The sequence below is a fragment of the Diospyros lotus genome, chromosome 11 (genome assembly GCF_014633365.1).
Source record: "Diospyros lotus cultivar Yz01 chromosome 11, ASM1463336v1, whole genome shotgun sequence".
In the NCBI taxonomy this organism is placed as follows: domain Eukaryota; kingdom Viridiplantae; phylum Streptophyta; class Magnoliopsida; order Ericales; family Ebenaceae; genus Diospyros; species Diospyros lotus.
In genome coordinates, this window is record NC_068348.1 from 12,108,834 (window position 1) to 12,126,908 (window position 18,075).

Genomic DNA, 18,075 nt, shown 5'->3' on the forward strand with positions numbered 1-18,075 from the left:
CCCTAAGAGACTCTGGCTTCTTTCGATTTTTTTATACACTTTGCTACCAACAACTCACACCACTTGGTAAGCGACCACATGGGCTCTAACACCACAACAGCTTCACTAGCCGATTTCCTTTCACAACCATTAACCTTAGACACGAGGTTAATTCTCATCAATTTCCCACACACTAAGGCATCCCTCTGGCTGTATCACTCACAGCTATTAAGTGATTTCATCATCTTAATACCATTCTTGGAAACCAATCTCTCCCCATAAGCTCTTCCTTCGAGCTCTCTTTACCCATTGACGACATCTTAAATTCGCCCTCATCTTCTATCTAAGCAACTCGATTAATTCTAACCGGATCGCCCGGCTCACCACTAACACAACCTTCCTCCAGGCACTACACTTGCAATCATCGACTACCACTTCGATATAAACTCCATCCTTTGCAAATCACCCCTGCCATTCATATGGAATTCACACTTCCACTCAATGCCTTAGAACTCATCTTCTTACTCAAGCATTTACCATTACGTTGGCTTTTCCCGGGTGATCTCTCCTGATAAAGTTGGAGCACCTTAGGAAGTTCATCCCATACTGTTGCCTCATACTCAACTTCTCTTGGGAGAACATCTCAAGTTCTACCCTGACCACATTTCAACACTACCATTTACAGCCCTCACTACGGAGTAACACTCTTTCAAGCGGCACAATATTGCCCTGACCAACCATCTTTTATCACCTTGGGTCTCTTTTTCAAAATTCGCCTGGTCTAACCACCAGGACCCGCTGAACCTTTATATTAAAGGCATACACGGCAACCAACAAGGCTTTACATCACATTCCTTGAGCCTCACGCTCCTATTATTTCCATCAGGTGCTACCACCTGGAAATTTCCCTGTGTTATCAACCGAAAACCCCTACATGAGGATACTTCCTCATTTCGCATCGACACGACTAGCACTAACACCAGACTATGCAATTGCGAGCCTTCACGGATTTTGAACTGTGCCTTAGCCATGCGTTAAGCTTACCACAACTCACATCACAAGATTAGAGATCCCCTTATTCGAAGCCTTCACGCACTTCAATATTCCCATCTCATGATTGGCTTTCAACTTGTAAGTCTCGCCCTCCATGGCACTTACCTTACATCCTGGAGCCATTTACCGACTCCACTTATCAATCCCATCTTCATACATTATTGCAAGATCACACTGGGTTCATCATCCCAATTTACCCGATTAACTTTGATCAAATTAACCACAACTACATTAGCATCCTTTAGCAAAGAGCATCACCACACATCTTGTTATCACACCACAAGATATCACCCACTTCGATTCACAACCTTCTGCTACCATGATAACAAAGGGCACTACCACTATACTTTAACCCTTACGGAAACTTAGGTCTGGCCTAGGCATAACCTACAGCATACCCCAGGTCTTCGGCGTCTAATCGTCTCCACTACAGACGGGTTACTCCACGTAGAGGGCTGCAGTCCCTCATGTGGACTAACCGTCTGTATCCAGTGGTCCCTAGCATTAGACCCGTCACTGATAGGCGTCAACCATAACATTATTCCCACGCTAGACCCATTTCTTTTCCCTGGGTTTCTTTCTCAAACATCTTGAGATGCTATAATGCCTCAACATTCGCTAAACTGCCTCAACACCACTTATTACTCACAATTGAGTTGCGAAACTGACCACAGCTTTCGCAACCCATATCGTGCATCTCACAGATCTTCAGTCCCTGACCATCTACATAATCACTGTGTTGCCCTGTGCTTTAGGCGAGCCAACACCTGGTCACCATCATCGTGTCACTCCCATACACTGGCTCAACATTGGTTCCCCATCGTGTTACCCTGTGCTTCAGAGAGTCAACACCCAATCATGTATCACTCCCATACACTGGCCCAACACTGGTTCCCCATTGTGTTGCGCTGTGCTTCAGATAGTCAACACCCAATCATATGTCACTCCCATACACTGGCCCAACACTAGTTCCCCATCGTGTTACCCTGTGCTTCAGAGAGTCAACACCAAATCATTATTACCGTGTTGCTCCCTTACACTGGCCCAACAACAGTTTCCAATAGCCTGGCTCAGGTCCCACTCCGATCTTCTTCGCACCCCATAGTGTGACTTTCAGTCTTCCAGTTTAACCTCTGATATCGAACCCGACATGGCTACCCCACCACGCTCGTAGCCACTATCCTTACCAGGCGTCCTACTCGGCAACAAATCTATCGGATCATTACCGCGTTTCGCGATTCCTCCTTAAGACTACTTTAGATGTCCTATCTATTCCAGGAGATTCTCGGTCTCACCTGACTAAATTTCTTAAGGTGCTGCTTCAGATCTTTAGCATCTGACCGTCACCTGCAGTTCACTAAATTGCTCAGGCCCATGGGCTACTTGCCCTCAATGTGAGCCAACTCATTAGTCCTCTGCCACACGGTCCATAACATCAGATCTGTCACATCGAGCCTTGTACCCATAGCATCAAAGCTACTTAAAGCCTCCCTGAGCTACGATAGTTCCACCACCATCTTACCAAAGCCATCTTACATGGTTATCTTTACCTTGATAACCCCAAACTCACTCCATGAGTTTCGCTCCTCAAGACTCTACATCTCTTACTACCTATGAGAATCACAAACCACTCCAATTTTTGAGGCCTCATGATCTTACTCCATAAGATCATACCTCACGGCTTCCAACCAACATGGGAAAGTTCCAACTTCCCAAAACAATGGATCCAAATCCATCATGATTCATTTTGCCACCCATCTCATCCTAGAGCTTGACTGCCAACGATCTCTCATTCCATGATCGACTACCTGAGCTTACCTCAAGCTCCATACCTATAGCCATAGAGCACCTACCATTACTCTCCAGGTAAATTGCGACCTCTCGTCTCTCCTTGCACACTCATGAACGCATTCAGTCACTATGCCCGGCCTGGCCTTCCCGCCTGCCTCGCTCGGGTTTCCATGACTTGGAACTAAAATTTTGGGGCCTCCACATTGCTCACCATGCCCCTGCCCGCTCGGTATCCAAAGCTGGCATTTCCTGTGCGCTTATAGCCCATGGATATCCTATTACCACAATTCACTACCTTCGGCCAACACACCGCTCATACCTTCATTGGGTGACCTCCGCGTCTCCCATCAAGGGTCTCGTGACCTTAGGCGTCATTCCAACCCCAAGCATCACAATGAGGGTCTATTCACCTCTCATCTCCTGACCTTAGGCGTCCCACCAGACCCCAAGTGTCACTATGAGAGTTTAATTGGCCCCTCATCCATCACTCACACGAACGGTCACTTGACCTTTCACAACCTGGACTTCTAATCCAATGGCTCCCACACACATATCAACACATGCCCAACTCTTTTATCCCCAATTTGGATTCCATCTTGACCTACTAGGGATTTTTCATCTCATACAAACATCCGCTAAGGTCCATTTACCACACACTTATCCTTCCTTAGGATAATTCCTGTTTCATCATGAAACCAACCAGGGTCCACTCATACCCTAGGCATGTCCCCTTCGGGATCGCCATAGTGATACAATCACATGGCACCATATGCATCCCTCATGCATAACTCACAACCGACTTCATTCGGAGTCTTTCTGCAAGCTACCAACGTCATGCCTACCCTGGCCATGACAGGCATATGCTTCAGATGCTCGCTCCACCTAGAGCCTCACTGCAAGCAACATTAGCTTACTCCCTTCCCGGAGCTCGTCACACAACCTATTGACGACTTCTTTCTTTGGGCTTCGAGCTAATTTCAACCTTAGCTCACCCTAGTTCAAGCACACCACCTCTACGGGAACCACTCCATTCCCTCATACAGGATTGACCATCTTCCTAACATAGGGATACTCCGCTAAACACTTCACGGATTAGCTATACCTCGAGCCCCCTAGGCCCTTTCATTACTTTTGTCATGATTAGACTTCGTGTCCCCACACGAGCATCAACATTTCAATCACAAGGAACTCTCATCCTTAGAACGCTTCATTTACCCCAAATTTTTACATTCGGGTTCTTGATACCATCACCCACACTTGGGCTTTTGACTCTTCTTTGCTCGACCCGTATATCTCTTATAGAATATCATCTCAAATCATGATATTTTCCCCTTCTTATAGCAGGAATATACGAGCACTCCATTCCCATCACCATAAACCTCAATGCCTCGACCCATCTCCTAGGGTCCTCGGTCACTTGTGGTTCTACTTCCAAGGCCCTCCGATCAATCTTCAATCACATTTCTCCATGCATCATCCACTTGATGCTCTAACCATGCTCTGACACCAAACTGTGACGCTCATTCCCACTTACGGGTGCCACTCGTGAATAATTACCTGAATTGCCCACCTACCTGGCCTTTCGCGAAGGGCGGACTAGGTTTCAACACGAAATGCCCTAGGTGGGAACTAGGCTCGTCCTTGCCTTCCCTCAACCCCAGGATTCACTAGCAGAATTGGGCTTAAACCACACCGTACTTGGCTAAAAAGAAATCTCATTCAAACGCCCAATCGCCATTTTCCTATTTATTTTAAATTCTTCTTCCATCCAAGAATTTTATTGGGCTCCATAAATTTAACCATTTCAATCAACCCATTGATTTTTACCAAATTTGGAGGAAAAACTCATAATTTTTAATTTTCAAAAATTCGGCATTATTCTCCAAAATGCCCGAAAAATCCCTTTAAATTTCAGAATAAAAAAAACAATTGGCCGGTGGGGCTTACTGGCGCCCTCGGGGCCTGCGTGGGGCCCCACGGTGCGCCTGCTGTGTGTGCCTCTGTGCGGCCGCCCGCACGCGTGCCTGCGCGGCCCAGCGTGCGCTGGCGCCACCCTGTACTCCCCAGCGCGCCACCGCGCGCCCGCATGGCCCAGCGCCTATTGCCCCCACTGTGGCCCCCTGCGGGCCACACACGAGCCCCGACTGCTGCCACTTCGCTACCCTTTTTTTTTTCTTTTCTTTTCTTGAGCCCTTTTAACCCATATTTTCCAGAAACTTATTTTAATAAAAATATCTCAATAATTTCACATTTCCAACCAAAACCCATTCTTTTACAATACCAAAATGCTCTCTTTCCCTTTATATACTACTCTTGTCTTGAAATCTCAATTTCAAGACTTCATCTTAGCCCTTGATTTCCATTTGCTTTTTGAGAGAAAATCCCAACCACACAAAAAAGCACAATCCATGTGCCTTTGTCTTGATTAATCTCATCCATTGGATTTTATTCACTTTTCAAGTGAAGATCTCAACCTTCAATTAAAAGCACAATCCAAGTGCTTTTGAAAGCTTTAATCTCAACCACTCATCTCTTAATATTTGGCATTCCATGCCATTTCTTCTTTTTAAATCCCCACCTTTGGATTCATTCTCTTTTCAAGAATAGATCTCATCCATTGGATTCTTGAATTTTCCATTTATTTCTCATTTACTTAAATGAAACTATTTTCAACCCATCACATTTGAGAGACATAAAACATTTCTTTCCCATTTAATAAATCCCACAATTTTCCATCATTAATGGGAGACTAATTTACCATTTTCCTTTGGATTTATTTAATTCTCCATAATCATACTCTACATTAAATGCTTGAAAGACTAATTAGAATTTCTTTTGCATTTAATTAAATTCCCTCTTTTAACTTGGACCACCTTAAGCCATGTGTCACTCCATGACACCCACGTTGGCTTCCAAGTTCTAATCTCCTCCATCCATGTGGCATCACCACATTTATTTTCTAATATAGGGAAAATTAATTACTTTACCACATAATTCACCATTTTAGGGAAAATTAATTATTTTCTCTAATAATTGCATATTCTCCATTTTCCCTATTTTCCATAATTAAATTCCTCTATGGAATTTATTCCAAAATTCCCAAAATACTCTTTGTGAATTTATTAATCCCATATATCTCCACATAAATACCAAATTGGGATTTAATTCACTTACACACCTAACTCCACATAGGAATTATTTCCAATTCACCAAAATACCCTTTTATTGGACTTCACTATCCAAATTACCAAAATGCCCTCTCATAGGGCACCAATATTTTCAAGGATCTAACATTTTCTCAAGGGTATTTTTGAAAGTTTTCTTACTTCCTTTCTCATTCTCATAACACTAGGATTACTGGGTGTTACATTCTACCCCCCATAAAAGAATTTCATCCTCGAAATTCACCTTACCATAATTTCCTGCCTAAGATAATCATATTCTTGGGCTACATGGCAAATTCTCGTGCTCGAGAATCCCATATCCTATCCATTCCTCACATTTACCTCGAACTATACCCACCTCGAGGCTTCGCTTAGGCTTTTGGTCCTCCAACTCTTGAGAACATTCAACAACCGAACACCGCTTTGGCCTCCCACCAAACCGCACATTTGGTCGCTGGTCACGCTTACTTCAACGCTATCCATCTCTGGATGGATTTTCTCTGCCTTGAAGAATCGTTTTGTAGTCCACTTCCAATTTTCCCATTGATCGAACAAACTCTCACTAACATCGCATCACTGATCACTCTACCACGATTTTACACCGATCACACACGGCAATGTTTCCCGCTGCCAATCACACATGGCCACGATTTTACGCTGGTCCAACCAGCAATGTCTTTGTAGAAACCCCACGATTTTACCCTAAAAAAAGCGGGGCGTTACAGTTGGTATCAGAGCTTAATAGGCTACTTGACGATTTAGGGGTTGTGGACTCAAAGCAAACGTTTTATTGGAAACTTAAGGGTATCAGATACAGTTAGAGCCAATTAGTAGAAACCCCAAGTGGAGGCTTAGGGGAAAAGAGACTAATGGTTTGTAGAACGAAATCCCTACTTAGAGAGTTGGGGATTGTCGGTTGAAGTCTTGAGGTTATTGGATTTAAGTGTGGTGTAGTGAAAGTGCATGTCTAGGAAATTTCTGGCTAAGGAAAGACTTGGTATTTAAGTGTGTCCGTTTGTGACCCATCTTTCTTTCCTGGGAACTTACTTAGTGTACTATTCAGGTATAGACACTATTTCAGTATACGATTACTATTCACATTGAATTGTAGAAACCTGATGGAAGCTAGTACAAACAGAATGATTAGTCTGATGTGACATGTTCTAGCTGATGAGTTAGGATTGAATGATAAGTATTTTCGAGGATCATTAGTGTCTCAAAAATAAGATGTATAGATCAGGGATCCAACAGATTGGGTCAAACGAGAGGTCGAATATGGCCAAGTGATGGCGTGTGAGTTACGTAAATCGATGAGCTGATAGTGGTGCAACCAATGTGACTCGCAGAGATCGGATAAGAAACCTTAGTAGCGTGACAGCACTACTAGTTCGGTGTTCACAATGACAGATTTTGATCTAGGGACCCACATACAGAGGGCTGATGGATGGCTTGTGGTAAGGTACAGGAGGCCCGTCGACCAAAGCATCATAGTGGACTGCTTGGGAGACGATCAGATGCTGAAGATTTGGGATAGCTCAGTAGGGTCTGTACCTTATATGAGGTCTAAGTCCCAATGGTTTAGGTTGAAAGAGGTTGGAAGCCTAAGGAATCAACCCAAAATGAGATGGATTGAATATGGACTGAGTGTCCTATTTAAAGAATTGTATCGAGGTTCGCGGTCATCTTGGGAGTGGGTGACACGACGAATAGTACGAGGCTCGAGGAATAGAATACCTTGGTGTCTAGTATGGCAATGGGATCATGAGATGGTTATGTTTGCAATTGCCTCAAAGAAAGAATTGGGTTACAAATGAAAAGCTACCCGGCGTATGAGATGAACATGATAGAATTGATGTATATAGCCGCTACCTATGAGGTGATGAAATCATCGGCCGTGATGAGGGCCTAGAATGAATGTTCTTGTGGAAGGAGTTAGACTTGTGGCAAGGAAAACGAATGATAGTTCTTAGACGACTACGATGAGACCGTGCAGTTTTCACCTAGGGCGTACCTATTTGAGGGTCGACACTTGGTGTATGAGTAAGCCTACTATGCGATCGAGGTGATGATGACAGATTGTGTGCTGGCTGACGGTAAGTGTAGTACCTATGAAGAACTAATTTGATGGTCGTGTGCCGATAGTCAGCTAGATCTGAAGAATGAAATGTGAGAGTCAGTGGATTCTCGGTAAATGAGATTTCAGGTAGTGGAGCATGGCTAGTCAAAAGCCTTGATGACAAGTTGCAAGATGACAATCTCGGCTCAAGGTAGGGTTTGGGTATCGAAAATGCAAAGAGTTGCTTGATAGGTCGTAGAAACACAAAAAGGAATGATAAAGAGACCGAGTCAATAGAGGCTATGACTACGGGCTTGAGGATTCAAAAGTCTATGAGAAGGGACACGTGAATGGGCTGTGTCTTGTGCAACCACATGGGGACTAGAATTATTATTTGAGGATTGAGGTATCCTTAGGCAAAGAGTCCCTGGGAGTTTTTGGGGTTCAATTATTCACGAGTTTCTAGAAGATGACTGGGACTAGATATCATGATCTGATTTGGCATCTTCGGTGATAAATCAGGTTAGGATTCCTGAGGAATTTCCTAAAGGTGATTTCAAGGGCCATTGAGGATGTAAGATGAAACTTTAGAGTTTTCAAAAAGAAATCCAGCTAAGATTGGAGTACCTTAGGTGACGTGAGTACCTACTTACTCTAGCTGGAAGTAAAGTTACCGATTATTGTCTTGAAAATTGTGTGAATCTTTGCCGTGATTGAGAGGATCGAGTAATGGCAGATGTGCCAGGATAACGAGTCGCAATAGGAAAAGCTACTGACCTAGATTAATTAGAAATCCGAGATTTTTGATTTTGGAGAATGAAACTCTCATATGGTTAGACGGTTAGTCTAGGTAGCCTAGTAAGCAAATTGGGAGATGTATAGCTGGACAATCATTAAAATGATGTTAGCAAGTTATGAAAATAAGGACCCTATTAATATGAGGTATAGGCACTTGCGATCAGTAAAAATCTGTAAGAAAAATGAAAAATATCAAGATATATTCTCGGAAGATTTAACGAGATTATTTCGTAATGATGAAATTGCCAATGATAGCTTGAGGTTATTGGATGCTTAGCTATGTGTGACTTGATTGAGGACGTGAATTATCAGGTGATAATTAAGAGCCGATATTTTTACCTTGATTTGATGAATTATTAAACAACTGCAAAAGGCTGAGATATTTTATGATCAATATGCAATCGATGGTAAGGCAAGGGAATAAGACGTTGAAGTATCTAAACATAATATTCATTCCATACGTTCAACACAATTACAAGAGATTAAGCCATATAATTACTCAAAAAAAAAAAAGAAAAAGAAAAATCAAACCATAGAACTGATAATGTTGTCGATGCTCAGTGACGACGATGGTTTTCAAACACGACGGGTCCAAGCTCATTGATGTCGTCTTGGAGTAAGCACTGGCTACTACTAGTTTTACCAGGGTAAGGTTGAATAGTAGCCTCTGGGAAACTAGGATGAGGGACGTCCTCCGGGATGATGGGAAGTTCGGAGCTTCAGTTTGGGTTTTGATCAGATTATAGGAGAGACTAATCTAGCATAGGTTGGGGATGTGCAAGATAGGTTGCAAAGAGTAAATCTTGCAAATGAGCTTGATAAGATTGCAAATCACTAACCTATTGTTGAAGGGCAAGAATATGAGATACACAACCATAGATGGGATCTTGAAGTCGAGCTAAAGCTTTAATAGTAAGTGAAACGGCTGCCTCTGACCGATCCCTTACCAGAAGCCAGGGCTAGAATAAGAGAGGTATTGCTGGTACCAAAAACTAGGTGGATGGCAGAAAAATCAACAGCTCCTTCCTCGTGGCTGAAGTAAGGTGCAAAGAGGCATCGTGGGGTATAATGTGTAATATCCAGTATTTAATATCAAAGGCACGTTTGGAATTAAGGTGTTGTGCCATGAAAAATTGGGGAAAAATGAAAATCTTTTTAGAAAATGAAGGCTGGCCGCAAGGGCCAGCCCCACTGCAAGGAGAATGCCGCGAGCCTCAGCTCAAGACAAGCAGCTTACGGTATCTTGCTGTGAGTGCCAACCTTACTGCCAAGGGCTAGTTGTGAGGGTAAGCTCACAGCAGCTTGCCGCAAGCACCAGCCTCGCGGCTAGGAAAATGCTGCGAGCCACAGCCTAGTGGCAACTCTCCGCGAGAGCTAGCCTCGCGGCCAAGGGCTGGCTGCGGGGGCAAGCAGCCGTTCTTGAGAATCCTACCTTATAAATTCCTGGCTATAAGACATTAATGATAACTTCCAATTTCAGTAAAATCTATAGACTTTGAATGCACATTTACTGTTTTTGTGAATAGTCATTGGGATCCAAGACTGACTTAGGCATTAGAGGGTCTTCACGAGGGAAGATTCCCGCGAGCTTTCTAACCCATTTTCTGAGCATCTACAGGGCCAAATCCTTGCGGCGAGCCTAGCGACGAAGGTAAATCCTGCGATGAACCTAACGATGTAGGAAAATCCTTGCATCGAACCTTGCAGCAAAGGGAAAGCCTTGTGGTGAGAGTTACCAGCGGAGGCAAAACCTTGTGGTGAGAGCTAGAAGCGAAGCCCTGTGGTGAGAGCTAGTGACGAAGCTTTGTGAAAAAACCTTTTGGCGAGAGCTAGCAGTAAAGCCTTGTGGAAAAAGCTTGTGGTGAGAGCTAGTGGCGAAGCTTTGTGGCAAAACCTTACAGTGAGAGCTAGTGGTGAAACCTGATGGCAAAATCTTGTGGCGAGAGCTAGTGGCGAAGTCTTGTGGCGAAAGAGCTAGTGGCAAAATCCTTGCGGCGAGCATCTTAGCAATGAACTCCCTTAAGGCAACTTCTCTTACGACAACCTAACTTCACCTGACACCAAGCTCAAGTGGACCCCACATCATAAATTTTAATTGTTGTATTTTGGCAACAATATACGGGGTCAAAAATGGAATTTATCAAAGTTTCAGGCCTATGTGTAATATCTAAAACATAAACCAAAGGAAAGAATCCATGTCAAAGCAAGTCAATAATGGAAAGATTGCCCAAATAAGTAGTATTTGATAAAACCAAGAGATTCACAAAAGTTTGAGGTAAAAAACACGTGATTAGGGGCATCCGGGCAAAAATACAGTATGGGTAAACTGCTCGAGGGAGGTCGAAATGATGAGTTTTTGAGAAGTTCTCGAGGGTTTCAAAAGAAAATCGGGAAAAATTCCTCTCATTTTGGCTTGAATCAAACCTTAGGGATAAGGGGCTTTTGTTCTCTAAGTTGTGGGGAGAATTTCTAGAGAAATTAGGAGAGTTTGTCATAGGTTTCATTGGGTTTTAGCGAAGTGGTCGAAAAATCAAGGGCTATCGGACCACGACTTGCAACTGCCATTTAAGGCTTTTTTCGGTGACCATTTCATCCATTTGAAGGTGCCATCGAGGTTACCTCGTCGAGAGCTACAAAGGGGTATAGTTGGTTAGGCCATCAGAGACCATCAGAGCCTACCATCGTCGGAGAAGACAATCGGAACAGGCAACGCGTGGGCTTTACTTGCTGAGGGTAGGGGTAACGCGTGAGGGCGCGTGAGGTACCTTCTGTCTTCGAAATTATTTTTGTAATTTTCAAAGAAATATTTTAGAAATTTTCATTGAAAAATATTTGGTGAAATTGGGTGTTAGGTATTTTTTATGAACTTCCGAAGGTAAGAAAGGTTTAGAAAAATATGAAAAATTGAGGAAATTGTGGGAAAAATAGAAATATTAATTTCTATAGTCATAATGGTAATCAGGAGACAGTTTGACTGTTAGAGGGAAGGATTACAAGATTTTCAAGGTACCACACACTTTTCAAGGTGAAAATTGATTTTTTTGGAATTAAGGTGAGCGGTTCGATTCCAGTCTTACCCTTGTTTGAAAGTGTGTTGGTGTGTGTGTAGTAGGTTCAAGTGAGCGGTTTTACTCTCTCGAGCTTAGGTTACATGTGTTTGAACCAATTCTAGTAAGCGATTATACCCTCCAGAACTTGGGATGTTATGCATAAGCGTTTTTCTTATGTACTTGTGGCATCGTATGTATATTGCACATGTGGTATATTGCATCAATTATTTTACTTGTAAAAGAGTCGGTGCATGGCGTGTGGTTTTTCATATCATCGGGGTATTGATTTTCGTGTCATGGTTATGTTCGTGGGGGACGGGACGGGGTCTTCTTGAGAATGGGGCAAGGTTAATCCCAGTGATCGGGTGACACGAAAGGGCACTCGGGGATTAAGTATGTCACGGTAAGGTCAACCCCAAAGGTGTGTGGAATGGATTTTCCACGGGAGGTTGAGTATGCCAGGGAGATTTCTTAAGTTAGACGTGTTGCATGTTGTTATTGTTTGTATATGCCATGCTCGTATGTTTTCATGCATTCAGTAAACTATATCATGCCATCACTTAGATGTTTTATCATCTAATCTGGGTTATGCCCCTGGAACATTCAACGTTCTAGCCAAGGACTGTTGTAAAGGTGAGGATGTGGCCAATTGAGGGTCAATGGTGTTTTGTATGGTCGCTGTTGTATCATTTTGAGGCAATAGTACTTATTTTGATATATGTATGGAAGGATGTATGATAATGTTGTTATCATTTTGTAGCTTGTACTACGTATTTTGTTGTGAGAATATTATGTAAGAACCTCATGGTAGGCCACGATATTTTGTTAATGTATCCACTGCGTTATACTATGTCTCGTTTAGTTTAAGATTATTGATCTTGTTAGTTAAACAGGCAAGACTAGGGTTTTTGGTATCTTATCTGCATGTGAAGATTGTTCTTGAAATCACCGCGGGTGCTGGCCATCGTATGTGTCGGGCATGTTAAAGCATGTGAAGATTGTTCTTGTTACACTGTGTGTGATGATCTTGGAAAAACAAAATTCTCGAGAATTTGTTATAGTGACGCGCCTGTGTAAGGCAGGGTGTTATAATTGGTATCAGAGCCCTAGGTTAAAACCCTAGGATGGTTAAGTTAGGTTATTGAACTTAGCGTGGTGAGAACTATGGAATGAGAACTTAGAATAAGATTATGGATTCTAGGGACACTTGGAACCTAGAAGGAAGTGATACGAAAACTCTAGGAAACGTATGTTTGAGGTTTCTGAGAAAAAATTGTGTTATTAGAAACAATGGTGGATTAGGTGCTATTGACACACTGGGCGCAAAGGATCGAAGCCCGAGGGAATTCGCAAGGTGAGGATGTGATTGTGTTTCTGAATGTAATGGAGGAAATCATTGATGATGTTCCCTTGAGCTACCGATAATTGGAAGATTTGGCAGAGTTCTAGAACAACTATCTAATCGACATAATGGTAGGGGAATGGAAGACATATGCCCAGTGGATATGACAGCATTTGGATTTTTAAACCCTAAGCGAATTCTACGCAATGATTTGGGATCAGCATGCGGATTTGCACGGGGAAGCTGTGGACGAGGAAGACTTGGAAGATGCAGCCGCTGCGGAATTCGGAGTAAAAGAGGATATCATCGACATCAGTTTTGATGAGGAGTCTCAGGAGGATGATGAAGGACCCCCGGTGGAATCTAACGATGATGAGGGTCACAAGGAGTCGTGGATTTGGAGGCTAAAGGACTAGCTGAAAAAGGTCGAAGGGATAGCTGAAGGAAGTAGAAATATATAATATAATAAGATGTTATGTTTATTTTCTTTTTTGTTGTGTTAGGATGTTATGTTTTGTGGTTTGCTGTTAAGAAATAAGATTATCCCTCTTTTAAGAAACGATCTTGTCTTGTGCATAACTCATTTTTCGTGATTCACTCCAGATGGTGAATACACGACGACTCCAAGATGCGGTTCACAATGGGAATGGGAGAAGGGAGGAAGATAATCCCGGAAATCAGGGTGATCACAGAAGTCACTTGGGAGGAAATAAGAGGAATCGAGCTCTAGCGAGGATTGGTTTAAGCAGATGGAACGATTCTTAGAAAATATGCTAACTTACATGAGTTGAGAGGAGCCTACTCGGCACATGACCACAGCATTGGAATAGTACCGACGTTTAAAGCCCTTTGTGTTCAAAGGTAGGACTAGCGATGATCCCAGCTCAGCCGAGTACTGGCTCGAGCAGATAGAGAAATTACTTCAACACCTCTAGTGCAGTGGCCAGCGGCTGTCGAACCACTCTAGAATTAGAAATCTATGTATCTAGTTTGCAGCAAAGTGCACCCTAGGTCGTCTCTCACAAGGAGCCTCACCTTCTTCTACCAACAAGGAGAACCAATATAAACAACAGTTTGTTTATGGGGGGGGGGGGGGTTTGACAGAAAACTAAGTAACAAAACAGAAACAAAATGATAGATGAAAATCAGTAAATGAAATGCAACCGGCTGTGTATTTGTCCCCTATGTGAAATCTTCCTTGTCCAACCTATAAATCTTGGCTTGTTAGATGTTTTAATCTCCAGATATCAAACTTAAAGCATCCCCAACAACCGTCCAAGGATTAGAATGATTGGAATAACAAAATGAATACAGAAATCTCTTATAAACAAAATGCAACCATTCACTCTCTATTCAACCTATCCGGAGCTATGCAAGAACAACCATTCAAGCACATTATATTCACTTCCGAGATGTTATACCAACCGGCTACAACATTCTGCTCTCTTAAGCATTTAACAGAAAATGAATCCATGCAAATTCACACAAACCTGCCATGAACTCCATGCATTCACAAATCTGCTCAAACTAAACCAAATGGAAATGAATAAGAAACAAACAACAAACCAAGTTTTTGTAGCTCATCCGGGACTCAGATTCCACATGGGTTCAAGATACACAACCAGTTACAATAGCTCTAGCCTTTCATTACAGCAAGGAAGACAAAATGGAGACAAAGAAAAATGAATAAAAACAGAAAATGCTAACAACAATAAAAACGGCCAGAATCTCTTCTCCTTCTCTCCTCTCTCCAATCCCTCTGGAAATAAGTGCTAAGAGGCCTTAAATACATGGCTAAGAAAGGAAGAGCTAAGAAGGCTAGGGTTGGGCCTAGCCCAACAGAAAAGCAAAGAAATAAGTGAGCCCAAAACAGCAAAATTGAGCAGCCCAAATCTGCTCCTTGAAAGTGAGCCCAAACTCCTTTAGATGAGCCACTTCTCTAGCCCATCCAATATTCCCTAAAGCTAAGCAAGCCTGGATCCATAGAAGTAAGATAGAAAATAGTGTAAGGACGATTTGAAGTATAATAAAATAGAAACAATGAAAGATTAGCAAAAATTACTTCAAATGGCCTAATAAGGCTGAGGTGAAATGCCAAAATATAGTATAAATATGCATGCTATCATGCAGCAAGGAGAAAAAAGTAAGGTGCACAGTCTACACGCTGGGGGTAGAGGCAGGATGGTGGTGGCAGTCTACTGAGCTTTCTATAACTGTAATGACCCGCTCCCACTTACGGGCGTCACCGGTAAATGATCGATCGGATTACTCACCCGACGAACCACAACTGAAGGGTTGGACTATGTTTCAACAGGAAACGCCGTAGGTGGGAACTAGGCTTCGTCCTTCCCTTCGCTCCACTCTGGAATCGGTCTCAACTCAAACAAGAAAAACTCAGAAGACCGAGACCCGAAACCCGAGTGAGCTTCACCTCTCTTCAGCTCGCCCCATAGCAAGCTAGAGGTGACCCAGGCACAAAGCTAGCATAACAACAATTCTATGAGTAATGGGGATTTATGAGAACATACCTCGTTGGTCTTTACTCGATCCGAACTTGACTTCAACGACTCAAGCCATATGTAAATCACGCAAACTCACAATCATCTATCATACTGATGATTACAACAATTAGATACGTCCACGCTCAACAACACTTACATTTACTCACAAGGGTATATATACATAACACCACATGACTGCATACAAGAGATAATAAATTACACAACTCGAGCAACACCTCTAGTTGCCACAATAGCCACCTGGCATAATCCTTGCTTGCATCTGGACTTGCAACATCTACACATGAGGTAAAACCTCATGAGTCACAAAGACTCAGTAAGGGTGCAATGCATGTAAATATGAATATAATCATGTTTATGTATGTCAAATGCATGCAAATGAGGCTAGGCCCACTTATCCTCACAACCCACTAAGGTTTGAGGCATCAACCTATCAGCCCCCACCACACTAGTCCTCCATATGGCCACAGGTCCACTAGATCTCGCATCACGCAAGTGTTAACCACTACATGCAAATGCAACATAAAAACATTATCAAACACATTTACCAACTTGCAAGGCCACCTCCACATGGGGCCATCCCTTACTTGGCTCGAAGGCTCACCCCTACCTCGGTGAGAACGCCAGCCCGAACTCCGAGCTCTTCTAGGATCACTGCCTTCTCGGTCGAACCTAGAGGCAAACACACAAAACCCAACTCCATTAAAATTCGGCATTAACCCAATGCCCTCAATTTCGCCACACATCGTAAAATCACCATCAACACTATCTCCAAACAACCAACCACGACATACATCAGCCGTTTAATAATTTCCAAACAACCGCGACCCAGGGTTTAATCCAACAATTAATTACCGTACACAATTTAATATCTCACAAAAAAGAAATATTTTGAAAAGAATTAATTAACTCACTTCAGTTAATCTGGAAGAGAAAATCGATTAATCGTCCACATTGGCATTGCCTCCCGAGCTGTCATTTGTGCCCAAAATCTCATTTTCGAGCTTCCGACACGTTCCACAAGCCCTAATTTAATTTCCAGAACTTTCCCCCGTATTTTATGGAATTTTTGACTATTTTTCCCTATTTTTCTCCTTTATTTCCCTTTTCTTTTATTTTCTTTTATTTTTTTATTTCTTCTCTCCCGTGTTCATCTTCTTCCCGCGCCTTCTCCTTCTTCTTCATGAAGCCTGTGCGCATAGCGTGCTTGCACGGCTTCCACCACCGCCCGGCCTCTCCAGCCGCCACCCGTGGCCGACGTCGCCTCTTCCCATCTCTCTTGGTCGCCACCGGCTGCCCAGGTCGCTGCTTGCAGTTGCTATGCGCAGCCATGGACGCCCTTGGTGCTGCAACGGAAGCTTAGCAGCTGCCATGGCTGCGCCCTCGGCCATCCCCATTGCTTTCGAGCACCTCCTCACGCTCCTGCTGACCACCTCGCACTTACTGCCATCCACCATTGCAGGCGTGACCCATCGCGAGCCACCGCCAGCACGTACAGCCGCACCAGCGAGCTGCCATGGTCGATCGTCTGCCTCTTTCGTCGCAGCTGCAGCCTTCGACAACCTCGTCGTCATCACCGCGAGCTACTGCAACCCGCACCTGAGCCACCGACAGTCGCCTTAGGGCATCCCGGCGCCAAGGCCTCTGCCTCAGCCACGACCGTCTGCCATTGCTGCTACCTTCTGCATCCACCATGGCCGCTCCAGTTCCCTCTCTTTCTCGATCACTCTCGGCCCAAGCTCTCTATCTCTCGGCTTCTATGCTCTCACTCTCTCGGCCACGCTCTCTCTCTCAATCTCATGTCTCTCTCGGCTCTACTCTTTTCGGCCATTTCAAGTGGCAGAGACAATACAGAGGAAGCTTCATCTCACGCGGGAAACACACACATTTACATAAATATATAATACACAAATTAAATTAATTTCCCCCCAACTTCACATTAATCCAACTTAAAAAAACTTTAATTACACGTGGGAATTTTGGATAATTGCTCTTGGACCCTCCCAAGGCTTTAAATTATACCACCAAGTTACACCAATTCTCGATTTATCAAAATTAATAACCAGCGTTTACTCGAAAACACTGATTTCATCCCTGAGCCTGCACGAGGCCTTTATTCTACCTGAAAACGCTTAAGGGTTGCCTTACTCACAAAACCGGACCACCCCTAGGGTCCCCTCAGCTTCCAGGAGGTACCCTTCGACTATTTGGTATTGGCATCCACCCGGTCTTATACAAAATTTATTCCAAAAATTATTCCCGATCGGACCGCTTCCAGCGTCATTATCCTCATCTCGAGATGCTCACCAATCTCTTGTCCTCT